Genomic DNA, 13,959 nt, shown 5'->3' with positions numbered 1-13,959 from the left:
CCTCTCACTTACAAAAATAGGGTGCAGCTCATTAATTTTTAAAAAACAGAAAATGTTTATTTCAGTATCGTAAATGACGCGTTATTACTATTAAGCAGGTGACGTAAAGCGCTCAGTTGTATTTTTATCCCACGCCAATCACAAGTGCACATGCTAGATAGAGCGCCGAACAACTCCTCTGCATGTTGGATTAATATTTATAAAAGCAATGTAATGTGTATCCCACTGACAGTCTAATGTTTGTGTCCAGGAGGGCATTAGAGGGAGATGCCAAGTGCCTCTTGTGCACTCAGCATGGGTGCTCAGCATCGACAAGAAGCTCTGACACGTCATCTTGCTTCTGTGGCATTTAGTCAGCGCCGGTGGCAGCAGAGAGAGCCGACTCGTGTCGTGCTCCGGCTCTGTTCCTCACCTCTGTCATTTCTCTGGCTCACCCCGAACAGCCCGCTCTGTCTGCGCGGCACTTAGAATCAACATAATTAACTGTTGTGTGTTTAATAATGTACAGAAGTGTTAAGCTGAATGCACTGCTGAAACCCCAGCTGCCTGATATAAAATGGCTCCATAAAAATGTGTGTTGAAATGCTTATTGCTTTAATTAAGTAGACGAAAAAAAACGGAAACACTTCTTATGATGCACATATCTGTGATGTATTATAACTACCCGCATAATACATCGGGAGAGTCCCGGGCCCCTAATGATGCATCATGATGTCTCATAACGAGTCATTATGATCACTGTAGTTTATAAGGTCAGGCATCACAACTGTTTGGCATTTTTTTCTGCATGAAAGGTTGTGATTAAATGTGAACAGCGCGGCTCTTTCTGCAGAAGACATAGCCGGAAAAATAGTTTTTCCAAGCCGGAAAAGAGTTATTTTGCCAAATAAATCTATGGTATAGAGCAGCGGTGCATACAGAGCATTGTATTGTTTCCTTAATTGTCTGATGCTCAGATATTGAAAAACAATCAAGGCTCCTACGCGTCAGAGGAGCTTTTTACCTCATAATAAAATATTTGTCAAGCCCTGCCACATCATAACATCATGTTCAGTGCAGGTACAGCATGAAATAGGCCACTGAATCACTCGACTAGCATCGAGGTTCAGGTTCAGGTTGGGTCAACTAGAGCTTTTGCTCACCGTGCAGCCATCTTCCAATCTCTGTTCAGGAGGCAGACACCCTCTCTACATTTAAGAGGAGGCTCAAATCGTTCCTTTTCAATAAAGCTTAAGGTTCGGGCCTGCGCGGGTCCGTAGCGATGCTGCCACAGGCTTAGACTGCTGGGGGGGACTCCCATGATGCACTGAGCTCCTCTCTCCTCCTCTTCCTCTCCCTCTGTACACACTCATGTCCCACTACTACGTGTTGCCAACGAGGCTTCAGCGCGCTCTCCTCTCTCAGGTTCCCATCGATCATGGTGGGCCCTGCTGCTGTGGTCCTGCTCAACTCCAGCTGACAGAATCATTATCATCGTTTGTTATTGTTGTTATTATTTATAGTAGTTGTATAGCTGTTAGCATTATTAATATTCATATCTCCATTAACGTAGCTGCTGTTATCGTTGTGGTTGCTGTACATCTCATGCACATGCGGGGACATGTTGTGATTCATTCAAGAATATGGTCTAGACCTGCTCCAGTTGAAAAGTGTCATGAGATATCTTTTTGTTGTGCACATATAAATAAAGCTCAATGGACTTGATTTTACTTAATATTGTGGCCAACAAAACATTTCTGGAGCTTCGCAGCAAAAAAGCAGCATCCTACTAAACAACTGAAGTAGACGGGGGACGTTTCAAAATGTAAAAAAAGCAAAAAACAAAACATAAAAAGGTTTGATACAGCTCCTCTTGTGTAACCGAGTCTCTAGAAGCCCAGAGATCCAAAACTGATTTGAAAAAAACATTATTTACAACCTGCTAGATCGAGTTTGTACTCCCACTTGAGAGGGAGTGCCAGCTAATGCTTTTTACCTCAGCAGCCTCTGTGAAGATTCCAACCTTGGACCTGACTCCAGATGCACTGTATGAAGAGCTGTATGGAGCCATTTGTCTTTTTTTTTACGCCAGGTGTTTGGTTTTTTGTTTTAAAACAAGTCTCCATCTACTTCAGTTAATTAGAGATGATTCTCCAACACTGTTTTACTGAAAAGCTCCAAAAAATGTCACGGACAACGAGCCTTCACCCTATTCCTATACCAGCATACATTTTTTTTAGGTGAAGTTATCCTTAGAATAACCATTACTGAGTGCTGCTATGATTTGACATGAGAAGGAAATCAGTATAAGTTTTACTGGGTAAGAAGAAATAAAAGAGAACAGTCAGCGCATGTAGAAAGATGTGTAAAGATGGCGCCAGCACAACACCTGCCCTCGTATAAAACCATGGAGGAGTGTGGCTGCAGAATTACACACCGTATGAGTGGGTGATATTTAATTATCTCTCGTGTGTGCAAGGACGTTCATCTATCAAATATTGGCTTTTTCTATTTTTAGTCTTCCCCACACTGTAATAAAAATCAAATCTGCATATGCCCACATGTTCCTGTACCATAAGTCTCTGCGGTAATGAAATGCTGTGGAAAACAGCCATCCATTTAAGATGTTTGCTTCAAAATGTCATGTACGTTCCTTTCAGAATAATTGTAGAGCCCTGCTGTGTTTATCAGGGAGCTTTCCTGATAGCTTCATAATGTGAGTGAGGGTGGACTTATAAACATATCAATGCTGCCAAAATGGGTTTTTCATTTTTGTCTTCAGGGTTATGCAAAAGATATCGCTCCTCCGACAGCTATAAGAATGAAACATGGCAGAGAGTAAATAATTAAAAGCATAATTTAAGGCGACTGTCAGATAAAATACAATACAGCAAAATTGCGTTGCAGAGCGAAGTTATACACAGATGGTTCATTTGTGTCTTTGTTAAATTTCCCTCTTCCACTAGTGGATGTATAAACAGCTGCAGAGGAAATTGTGCACTACTGTGTATGTAACTGAACTTTGTAATGGGAAAAAAAAAAAAGATTTTAGGAAAACCTTACCAACAATAGCACACGAAGACAAACTATTTAAGAAAAGGCAATTTTTTTTTTACTGTGGAATGCATTCATTTATTTACATAATTACTTTTTTTTGGTATCAACATACGAGCCCGTCTATCTGGACCAGCCAGGTGTGTTTTTGTGAGCGAGGTTTAATATCGGAGGTTCACGCGGGAGCATTGCTGCACACAATGATGATCCGCATGTACAAGCCAACATAGTTCAGAAAATGAAATGGCAAAAAGTCAAATAAAGTTCTTCTCAATGCAAGAATATGTAAAACGGAGAGGTTTGTCTAAAGATGTAAAATGTAACACGAATACTTTAAAGGAACAGTATGTGCGTTTTATTGGCATCTAATAGTGAAGTTGATTGCAACAGCAGTCACTAATAACATGCAAAACACAAGGGGACCTTTTCAGAACGAGTGTTTGATTTGCCCCTTCTGGGCTACTGTAGATGCATTTCAGTGCAACAGGGCGACTGTGGTGGACAGCTGACTCCCTCTGTAGACATGAAAGGCCCATACTCGGGTACCACTCCCATTAAATGCCAACACCACAGAAAAAGTATACATGGGGGAAAATGTCGCTATATGCAGTACTTAAATTGTTCTATAGTGACCTCAGTTGTGCACAAGAGCTCTCAACACTCGCACACATGCACATGATGCAGCCTCAATCAAACCCAGCGACAAGAAGACTGTGATTTTCCTTCACTCTGCCAGTCTCCTCTACTCCTGCCTCCGCACAGTCGCGACAGAACATTACTACAATTACCTCAGCATTACAGAACTGGGATAAGTATTCACAATAGCTGAATTTGATCATTACTGATGAGAGCTTTCCCGGCGGTGTGTCCTTACAGGGCACAGCGGTGTGCAGCATTGAGCCAGGCTCTGCTGTGATCTCTCTCTCTCTGTCTCTGTCTTATGTTTATATTCCTTTTAGCTCTCTCCAGCTTCTGGGGGCGCATCAGCTGCAAAAAACCCCCCAGAAAACAGCCACGGTAGGTCCTCATCTGATGCTCTAAAATCCAAACAAGGCTGGAGGAGAGGCGGTCCAGCAGTCTGGGTGCAGATTTAGAACATTTGGAACAATACGTGTTCTTCAAAAAAGTTGCCCTTCAGTTGCTTTCAGTGTGTTTGGGCCTTTGGTTCAGGACATGAAAATAAAAATCAACATTTTATATTCCATTTGTGCAAAAAGATCCTTCTAATCCGAATAAATTCTACATACTGCACCTTTAAAATGTCTAAAAATAATAACCTTAGATATCGATATATCTGTATATATATTTATATATCTATATACACATGTATATGAAAGTACGCAACTCAAGAAAATGTTTCTATATATATATATACACACACATTTTCTTGAGTTGCGTACTTTCGTCATTGTAAATGTTTTCTATAATGTTCAACTCACTCACAGAAGAGCTCCCATGATCCTGCACTACTTCACAACGTCACCAGACTGTCTTACTATTTTTTTTTATTTTATATTATTTTGACTGAGGAATCCAGAGCAGCAGAAATTACTGTGAATTAAAATCATATGACGTTTAAGAAAAAACAAATTACGATGAATAAATTGTTGGATATCTTTACATTTCTGTGCCAATACACAACCATGCACACACAAACTGCACTGCTTATGTCTTTTTTTAAATTACCTCAGTATATTTATCAACCTCGGGCCCCTGCTGTAGGGGACAGGGGATGTCAGCTAACCCAGTTTGTGTGACTCCTCCACTGCATTTGCAGAGAAATTCTCAATTTTCAATCTAGCATAGGGTTATTGGCACCTGCCCTTGTCGCTCATCTTCCACATGATGCACTGACTAATCTAGCGTACCCTTCCCTACCTGCAAATGTGTTTAGTGAAGGGCAGATAAGACCTGTCACATATGAAATCTATTTTTCTCCCCACCCCACCTTACTGGTAATGTCCTGACTGATGTAATAGCCACAGCTGATGTTGAGACATGAATGGGGGGGTAGGAAGTTAATGGAACATTCCAGACTCATTGCATACGATGAACCAACTGATTTAGAAGTGTGATGCCATTTTCAAGGTAAATTTGCACATTTCTCACACATGGCTGATCTGATTTTTACGTTATTATTTTGGCAACCTGATAGATATTTGAGTTATTTCAAATTAAAGTGAAACAGTTGTTTTTTTATTCCCTTTAGTATCAGCATCATTGCAAGATAGCAGTATTGTCTTGAATTGTGCAGCTGGAGAACAGAACAATCAAGCCCACTCAGGTGGTGTCAAATAACTCACTTTCCTCAACAAACTGCAGATTAGATACAGCTGTCATATTGACTGTTATCCCTTAGCTTCTAATGTTTCTATATATACTGCTTTGCCTGTCACTGCAAGTACATCTAAGACTTGTATTAACCTTTTTCATGTATTTTGATCAATAAAGTCAATTTATAATGTTTCATAAAAGCTTTCTTTCTGCCAATAAAGAGGGATATGTAGTTAGTCTAATTAGTTTTGATTACTGCTAATTGTTGACCTTAAAAATAAATACATGTATTATGCAATCTCTAATGATTAACATTGTGATGTTGATGAAAAAAAAATGTGGAGGACTCTTGACAATTAACAATGGAAGGTGTTTTGTAACAAGCCACAACATTTATTGTGTTCTTGTAATCAACCAACACGTGCTCACTCCCAACTCGTCAACATCAGCAGCTTGTTCAGTGGCCTTAAGCTTCAAACTTTGCACGTGAAGGGATCCTCAAGTTAGCAATGAGATGTCATTTACAAGGTCTGGATAGACTTTAAAAATAAAGCAGTTTGATTTGATTTGGTTTAGACCTCAAAACCACAAAGATTTTTTTGATGGTTTTCGACTCCAAAACTCTTCAGATAGGTTGAGGCTTGAAATCCATGTGTTTAGGTTTAGGTTCCAAAACTACTTGATAATATTTAGGCTCCAAAACTATTTGGTTAGGCACAAAAACTACTTGATTTAGGTTTAGGCCAAAACAATGTTGGTTAGGTTTAGGCCCCAAAACTAATGGGATAAGTTTAGGTTCCAAAACTTCTTGGTAAGGTTTAGACTCCAAAACTGGTTGGTTAGGTTTAGATTTCAAAACTTCTTGGTTAGGTTTAGGCTCCAGCAAAACTTAGACACGTTTAGGCTCCAAAACTATTTGATTAGTTTAGGTTATTTGGCTCCAAAACTACCTCTTAGGCACCACAACTAGTTGGTTAGGTTAAGGCTCCAAAACTACTTGATAAGATTTAGGCCCCAATACTACTTAGTTAGGTTAAGGCTCCAAAACTAATTGGACAGGTAACGTACTTGACGCCACTCACATAAGTGACCCAAGTTATATAATTTATGAATGAAACTTAATATTACATACATTTAGAACAAATAACTCTTGACTCTTGGTCAGAAATGGGAGGCACACCCAAGAGTTGAAGGGAATGTCCTCTTAATGACCCATCCAACCACCCTGACTCTGACTTTCTCGCTCTTTATAATATTGGGGCGATTCAAGAAGTGACGCTACAGGGGCACATACAGCTTCAAACTTAGAGGCAAAGGGCCACAGACCAGGCTGCTGGTTTTGACATGTAAGGAGTGAGAACAGGTTGAATTAACACAGAGAGAAGATGCTGAATGTTTATATCCTGCATAGTTTTGGGATGTGTATTCAAGATGTACTACCATAACGACCACCGTATTCATAAGAATAAAAAAGATTCTACTTTAAAACAACACAGACATAAAATCAGCAATAAACCATAAACAGTTCAGTCCAGAAATCTGTGTTTTCCATTTTTTGACAAAGTATGGAGGAAAGTGTTCAATATGGCAATGAAAAACACTTCTGGAGTCTTAATTGCAATGAGTGCCGGGTTGGCGCTGTGGACATCGTGGCACAGAACCCAGGCCGATTTTCCAGGGATATGGTTGCATTTTCTGGTTCAGAGCACTAAGCGCTACCATGGAATGACTCTCATCTGGGTGTTTAAACACTCAAAAGCACAGATACACCAAGTGATAACCATTCATTAAGTGTCTGAGTTAGATATTTCTGTCTTTTCTAGAGGTTTGTTAATGTACTAAAGAAAATGATTTCAAGAAAAGATTACAAGAACTGTGTGAGAAGGCGTCTGTATTTCTAGGATGTCTAAATTAGCATTTGGATTTTTTTCTCCATTGATGCAATTTTACCTCAAAACAGCCGTTACCTTGAAACACAACATTTTCAAATGGTTTTTGAATCATTGAACAATACCTCCTCAGACTCCCACGTTTTTTGGCTCAGTCTCTAAAAATCTGCTTACCACCGAATATGTGAATGCTAAATCCTCAAGTAAGTAAACAGTGATCACTTTTCATTAAATAAGCCAATTTACCTCAAGGTCTCAATCTGAAAGGTCGGTTACAAAGCCAGAATTTACTGACTGTGACAGAAAAGAAAAGAAGAAGAAGAAAAAAGACATGACTCAGCATTTTATTTGGATTTATCTGGTGGCTATGAAAGGATGTGGCAAGAAAAAATATTTCCTCTGCTCTTTGACAGCGTTTCTCTCTTTGTGTTTCAGCTAACGAACAACAAAGCCCTGCGACAAACAGTCTTACGGACAAACAGTTGGCACTATGATCAAACGCACATCCAGCCATTCAAAGCCTAATCGTGGATAGACAAACTAACCTGAAACAGACGGCGCGAAGGGGAGCGCATTGTCTCAGCAAAATATACTTTTCCTATTTATATCCAAATAAAACCTCTTAGAAGTTAAGTATGCAGGACAGATGGGCGCTGTGTACATCACCGCTCTGACTGTACACGCAGGCTTTTGCAGCTTTTTTTTACTCTGCCACATGAATCTCACCTGATTTAAAATTCAAGTCAAGTCAGTGAAAGTTGGATACGACGACTTGAGTTTTTTGCAGCGTGATCCAGGCACAAATGTCCAGGTGCAATCAATCCCAAAATCCCATTATGCTGCAACTACTTGGCTTGAAACCGTAAACGCGCAAGGCCTCGGTCGCACCAGCATTTACAACATGGAAACCCCGAACCAAAATCATTTAGTTTCAGAGTCATCTCTTTCAGACTATTTTACTGAAGGGATGAAAATAATTTGCATGGTGAGTTTGTGTAGACAAATTGCAGCACTTACTAAACACCTCCAAAGTGCCGACCTTCAGGGTATGGAGAAAACTGAAGACTCAACATAGAGAAAGCAATATTTTTTTGCTGTTAAGTAAACTGAGTGGTTAAGCAGCTTGAATGTGCGGAGGTGTGTCCAAGTTGCTAATTGCTTCAGGCCAGCCTGAACCTGATATTTAAACCCTGCTGCTCAGAGACTCACACCTTCCAGGTTCAGCTGGACGAGCTGTCGTTTGCTAGACTCCGTGCTACCGTGTGCTGATTACTGTAATCCAAGTGCTTTACTGTTAGTCTGTGTCCTGATACCTGAAAACAAAGATAAACATGACATCTCTAAATGCCATATGGTAAACAAGCGGCACTGTCGCATTTGGACGGGTCAAGTCATGTTCGCATTCACGTTTATGTCCTCACTTCAATACCGGGAGACGGAGGGGATGGTGGTGGAGTTACAGGATTTCAGGATAATTTCCAGCCATGTCTGTGTCGAAAACAAATGGAAATTTTGAGCCAAAACATCTATTCATAACCCTAACCACATGCTTTTTGTGCCAAACCGTGTAAAACTGAGAACGTAACCATAAGTAAACCATAAAGTTGCAACATCACAGTTTGCAACACACATCATTGGCATTTATTCTGGCGACTGGGCAAGAAGCAAGATGTATGTTATACAGTGATCTTGAGCCACTCCAACATAAACACTCAAAGACTATTTTAGAAAATGATTATTCAGTATTGTTGAAACAAATCAAATTATAGCCCAGTGAAGGCTTGTGAATTGTTAAACCTGAGGAAAAGCTAATGAAAACATATAAACCACCGAGCACTCATAAACCAAAAGTCCAGTCGTGCCTCTTCCAATCCTGTTTGCAAACTGAGATCAACAAACCACCAGAGACATACGTCCCTCTGGAGCTCCTTCGCTGGTGTCTGCAGATACAACAAATTAGTGACCCAAACCCACAAACTGGGGAATTTGTTCATCCAACAGAGCATGGAAGAAATTCAGCCTTTACTTGTCTTGTTTCAGGCCCAAACAGCAAATTATGGTGGCATCATCGCTCTCTATCTGGCTACTGTCAGTCTCGCTACTAAGCAGATCCACACTGCAAGCTGGTCACTCTGGGTTACATCGGTTGGCGTGAAAGAAGGCGAGTGGCAGGGATACACTTATTTACTGGCAGCAGATCTGAGGCTACAAGGAGGAGAGCTCAGAGGCCAGTGGGCACTAAACAGATAAGTGTGAATATTTCCCTTTAATACTGAAATGTCTTGACTAGAGTTGATGAAAGTGTGCAAACAAGCTGATGTATGTTGCCACCATAGAGATGGCACCTCCTCTTTAATCGGTATTAGTTGTTTTCCATGGGGCTCACCGAGTCGGTCCCATTTACACGACATAGAAATTGCAGGATTCAAAGTCCTAAATGCACTTACATGTATTTTATGCAAAAGAACTCATCTGAAATGTTTTTTTCGGCAACAAGGTTCGCTGCTGCGACAGGCAGCTTAATTATTTGGTTCTCCCAGAGTCCAGCACGCACGCACAAAGTGGGTAACATGACATCTGAGATAAGTGTGCCGCGCGGCGCTGTCTCACCGTATCGTTGTCATTCAAAATGAAGAGAAGCATTTTACATCAAGCGTGTCACCGTGTGCAGCTTTACATCAACAGACTATATGAATTGTTTATACGCTCGCAGTCTGGGGTTTAATTTTACATTGCCGTCGAATCAAAAAGCCTGCGACTCCCCCTCCAGTTAGTTAGAACCAAAGGAGCCTCTTGGATGAGAGGCGAAAGGTCTTTGAGTCTGGTTGCCTACAATACAGCACAGAATTACCATGACCTGGATGACTGAGAACCTTCATCAACATTGGCTTCAAATGTTTAATTAAAGAAAAATATACTTCATGCTTTGGAATTAAATCGCTCATATATCCAACAGAGATGTCAGATTGTTAAATAGTCACAGAATTTAATAGCGATTATATTTCAGTTCTCCTGCATCTGAATCAAATATTTGTAATATGATCGGCTTTGCGAACACTTCTGCGGGCCTATTTTCCGCACGCGCGGTGCTTATTTCTCCCCCCTTTCAGTGTGTGCACTGTGACAGTAAGAATGAGCTCAACGAGAAACCGAGACTCGACTGGCAAGTGAAGAAAATAGATCTGACAGTGCTCCAGAGCAAAAATCCCCATCATTAGCCTTAAATCTTAAGCAATTAGTGAATGTAGCTACGGCTCAGGGGATTCTATATTCTGCAAAATGGTTGATGAGCTGTTTTTGGCCAGTTTGAAGCAGATAATGATTGCATGTATTTAAAGGAGAACAGAGAATTTGCTCAAATGGTGTGGTAATGAGGAGGAAGTGGAGGGAGCCTCTCTCTGATATGAGAAAAAGGTTTCGCACTATGGAAACAGATGAAAGTGTATATATACATTTGAGAAGCGTAGCGCTGAAAGGACAGGGCTCCTAATGTTGTTTTAAAAAAAGGATTGTACCCGCTGCAGGTGGAGTTTTTGAACCCCGGCGTCACCCCTGATGAGAAATCCTTTTTATATCAGAGACGAATGCATTTGAATCTGAACATCGGCACTTAGAAGTGGATATTCTTGTGTCGGCGAGTTCACATGCGTCTTTCACATTTTGACTCCCGCAGCTTTTAAAAGTTCTCGTGCGTGTTCAACGGGAGATCACCGGTTGTCTGGGTGTTTTTTTGTTTTTTTTTATCAGGTACAACTGTAAAAAAGTTAAATTACACTGTCCTCTTCTTAAAGTAGATTTTTTTTTCCTGGGGAAGGGGTCGTGAACTGGCGCGCAGACAATCACCTCCAGGTTTGCACCTTGCCGAAGCTCTGCTCCGACTTTATGTGGCCTCCCTTGAATTGCTTGCCTGGAGTTAACATCCCGAGGGGTGGGGTGGGGGTGGGGGTTGTGCTGTCCATTAACATTTTCCAAAGTGCTGCCATAACTAAGAAGATTCATTTTATTACAAAGTGTAACGTTCATTTCATCCCTAAAAAGCAATTATAGCACACATTTTGCATAAAGCCACTTTGTCCTGGCTGGGGTTTTAATTTGGAGACGTCAGAAGCCGAGCGCTCAGATAAACAGCGCTGTCAGTTACGAGGGCAGAGACTGACAGGTGCCTCCCGCCGTTCACTGAACAGTCAGACTGAGGCGCTTTGAAATGCAGAAAGGAGCTCAACATTTTATTTTAGGGAAGTCACCTGTTTAGCTCTTTTAGTCGAGTGTAAGGAAATTTAAAAGCAACTCGTATAGAATGATATTTCTGTATTACTATTATTACTTTTTCACTTTATCTTTATATTATTCTTTGTTGTCTTGTTTGTTCTGTTTTGCATTTTTACCTATAAATCAGTAACTGTTCTTTTCCCCTCTGCCTGCGACTCTTAAGCTGTTTTAAAAGCTGTGAATTTCCCCACTGAGGGAAGTATTATCTTATTTATGCTTTAAATGAGGCCCAAGCTAAAAATGTCAGCCGTTATAATGCTGTTCATATATCGCACCAACGACACTGACCAAAAGATCTTTAGTGAGCTCCCCCTGTTAAATGACACTGCAGATTTCATTCCGCAATCAAGTTTTAAAAAGATTTCGACTCGTGCGTAGAATCATTGTCTTGTCCGTCACAGTTGTCTGCGGTTTCATTTAATGGGTGTTGTTTTTCTTATCCCCTATTTATTTGAGATTCTCAAAGAAATAAGACTCTTCAGCTTCTGCATATGTTCATTTATATCAAAATTACCACGTGTTCCCAAAATGTTGCATATTTTCAAGATTAGTCATTCCAAACTTTTCCACCTCTTACTTCGCTGCTGTCTCAGTAAATATTGACATGTCTGACATTCAAACGACACAATTTCCATCTCACCTGTGGTTCTATTTATCCATCTGGATTGTTTTGGCATGAGCTGCGGAGACACCAGCTGTAGAGACGCTGGCCTTCTCTCCGATATAATGAAACCAAATGGCGCTCGGCTCGCGGTGCTCATAGCGACAGAGGAATTCACTTGAGGAGCTCAACAGCGGCAAACAATGACCTGGTTACTCAAGATAATCCACAGACAATTGTGAGCAGGACCAACTGCACAGTATCACCACACTGAAGGACATGTGCATCCATTCATGGAGAAGAGGCTCGCAAGAGTGCAGGATTGAAACGTTGTTTACTTCCTCCTCTGCTGAGCTTTAACAATAGCTAGCTAAGTAAAGCTTAGTTAGCTTTTGTCCATTAACAGATGCATACTCAGTGGATAAAAAAAAGGTTCCTACATTGAATCGCTCACAACAAAGTGTGTGGATTTTATTGTGTAACCCGCTGCTGTTGTTTGTTTTTGTTGCTGTGTGCGCCACAAGCCGAGTGCCATCTAGTTCCATTATGTTCAAGAAGAGGCCGACATCTCTACGGGCAACGTCTCCGAAGTTTGGTAACTCACACCAAAACAACCTAGATGGATAAACAGCACTGCAGGCGAGAGGGGGAATATGCATATTTGATTTTTTTTTTTTTTCAGGATGGAGTGTAAACAAGTAACAAACGAGCGATGTTTCTGTCATTTTATCATGATTTAACTTGTCAAACACTGCACAAAACATCATTTTAAAATCAGAAGGTACATAGTATAGAACTGCGGTGTGATATATACGTATGAGACATCATACAGATTATGGTCTCCATAGTATAAACTGTGATGCTAGATTATACAATTCACATGCAATTTATTTACCCCAAAAATAAATAAATAAGAAAAACAGATGAAAGAATCGACGCACGACTAAACCAGATCGGATCCTGAGAAATGCCGTCTGATCGTCTCAGTCTAACCGTGTCGTGCCCTCGCCGAAAGCCCACAGACGGCGCTCGGCTTGACACTTGCTGCAGCCTGACGGCGCTAAAATAGCAGGGGGAGTGCGATATCTTAGCCACCCACCTCAATAATATTATTCCAGCCCGACTGGGGAGGAGCTGACTGAGTGTCCTACAGGCAAGTGATGTGCTGAACTAAAAAAGCAGGGGCTCCCAGATCATATCGGCTCAGAGGGTCTATAACAAACTGTGCCGACATTTGCTCTCAGCTCCGCTCCGAGGTGGCTGGCATGTGCTGTTAAGTCAATCGTGGGCTGTGGTGAGCATATTGATTTTCCCGGAGAGTCTCACATGCATCAAATCAATTCCCCTTTCCCACCTTCTTCACCCACTCCCGTGCTCTGTCACTTAGGACTGCAAATGCCACAGAAATGCCTCGCTAATTTCTGTTTGATGTAACTGTTTATGGGGCTGTGCAGAAATAAATGAAGTCTGAGAGAGAGAGAGGGAGAGACGGAGAGAGAGTGATGAGTCAGTGCCGGCGACATACTGCACATAACTGCCAAGCAATCAATTGAGTGACAGGGTTGCTACAGGGACTGTCAATAGTGTCATAAACACAGCACTGCAAACACATTATGAAAGCAAATAAGCCCGAAAAAAACAACCGAGCGAAATACCTGGATTTCCAGAGAGCAGAAGACACTCAAAGTCTGAACTTTTCCAACCTTTTTTTGAGCGCGCGTTGGTTTGCTTTCTGGCGGGTTGACAAGTCTGGATTCTATATATCTTGAAGGGAGTGTGACCTTTTTGAGCAAGTTTGCCACGGAAAGGGCCTGAGAACCACCACGTACAGAAAACAAAATCAATAACTGCAGCGCAACACAAGACCCGCAGCTTGTCAGAGGATCAGCACAG

The 13,959-nt window shown here is 41.1% G+C and overlaps 1 protein-coding gene across 1 annotated transcript in view; it reads right to left on the bottom strand.

Annotated features, from left to right (window-relative positions):
- Positions 1–13,959, bottom strand: part of igsf21a (immunoglobin superfamily, member 21a) — a 312,406-nt gene that overhangs the window by 244,378 nt on the left and 54,069 nt on the right. The gene's annotated exons all lie outside the window — the stretch shown is intronic.

This window comes from Sparus aurata, chromosome 6 (assembly GCF_900880675.1).
Source record: "Sparus aurata chromosome 6, fSpaAur1.1, whole genome shotgun sequence".
NCBI classification, from domain to species: domain Eukaryota; kingdom Metazoa; phylum Chordata; class Actinopteri; order Spariformes; family Sparidae; genus Sparus; species Sparus aurata.
This window is presented reverse-complemented; position numbering and strand designations above follow the sequence as displayed.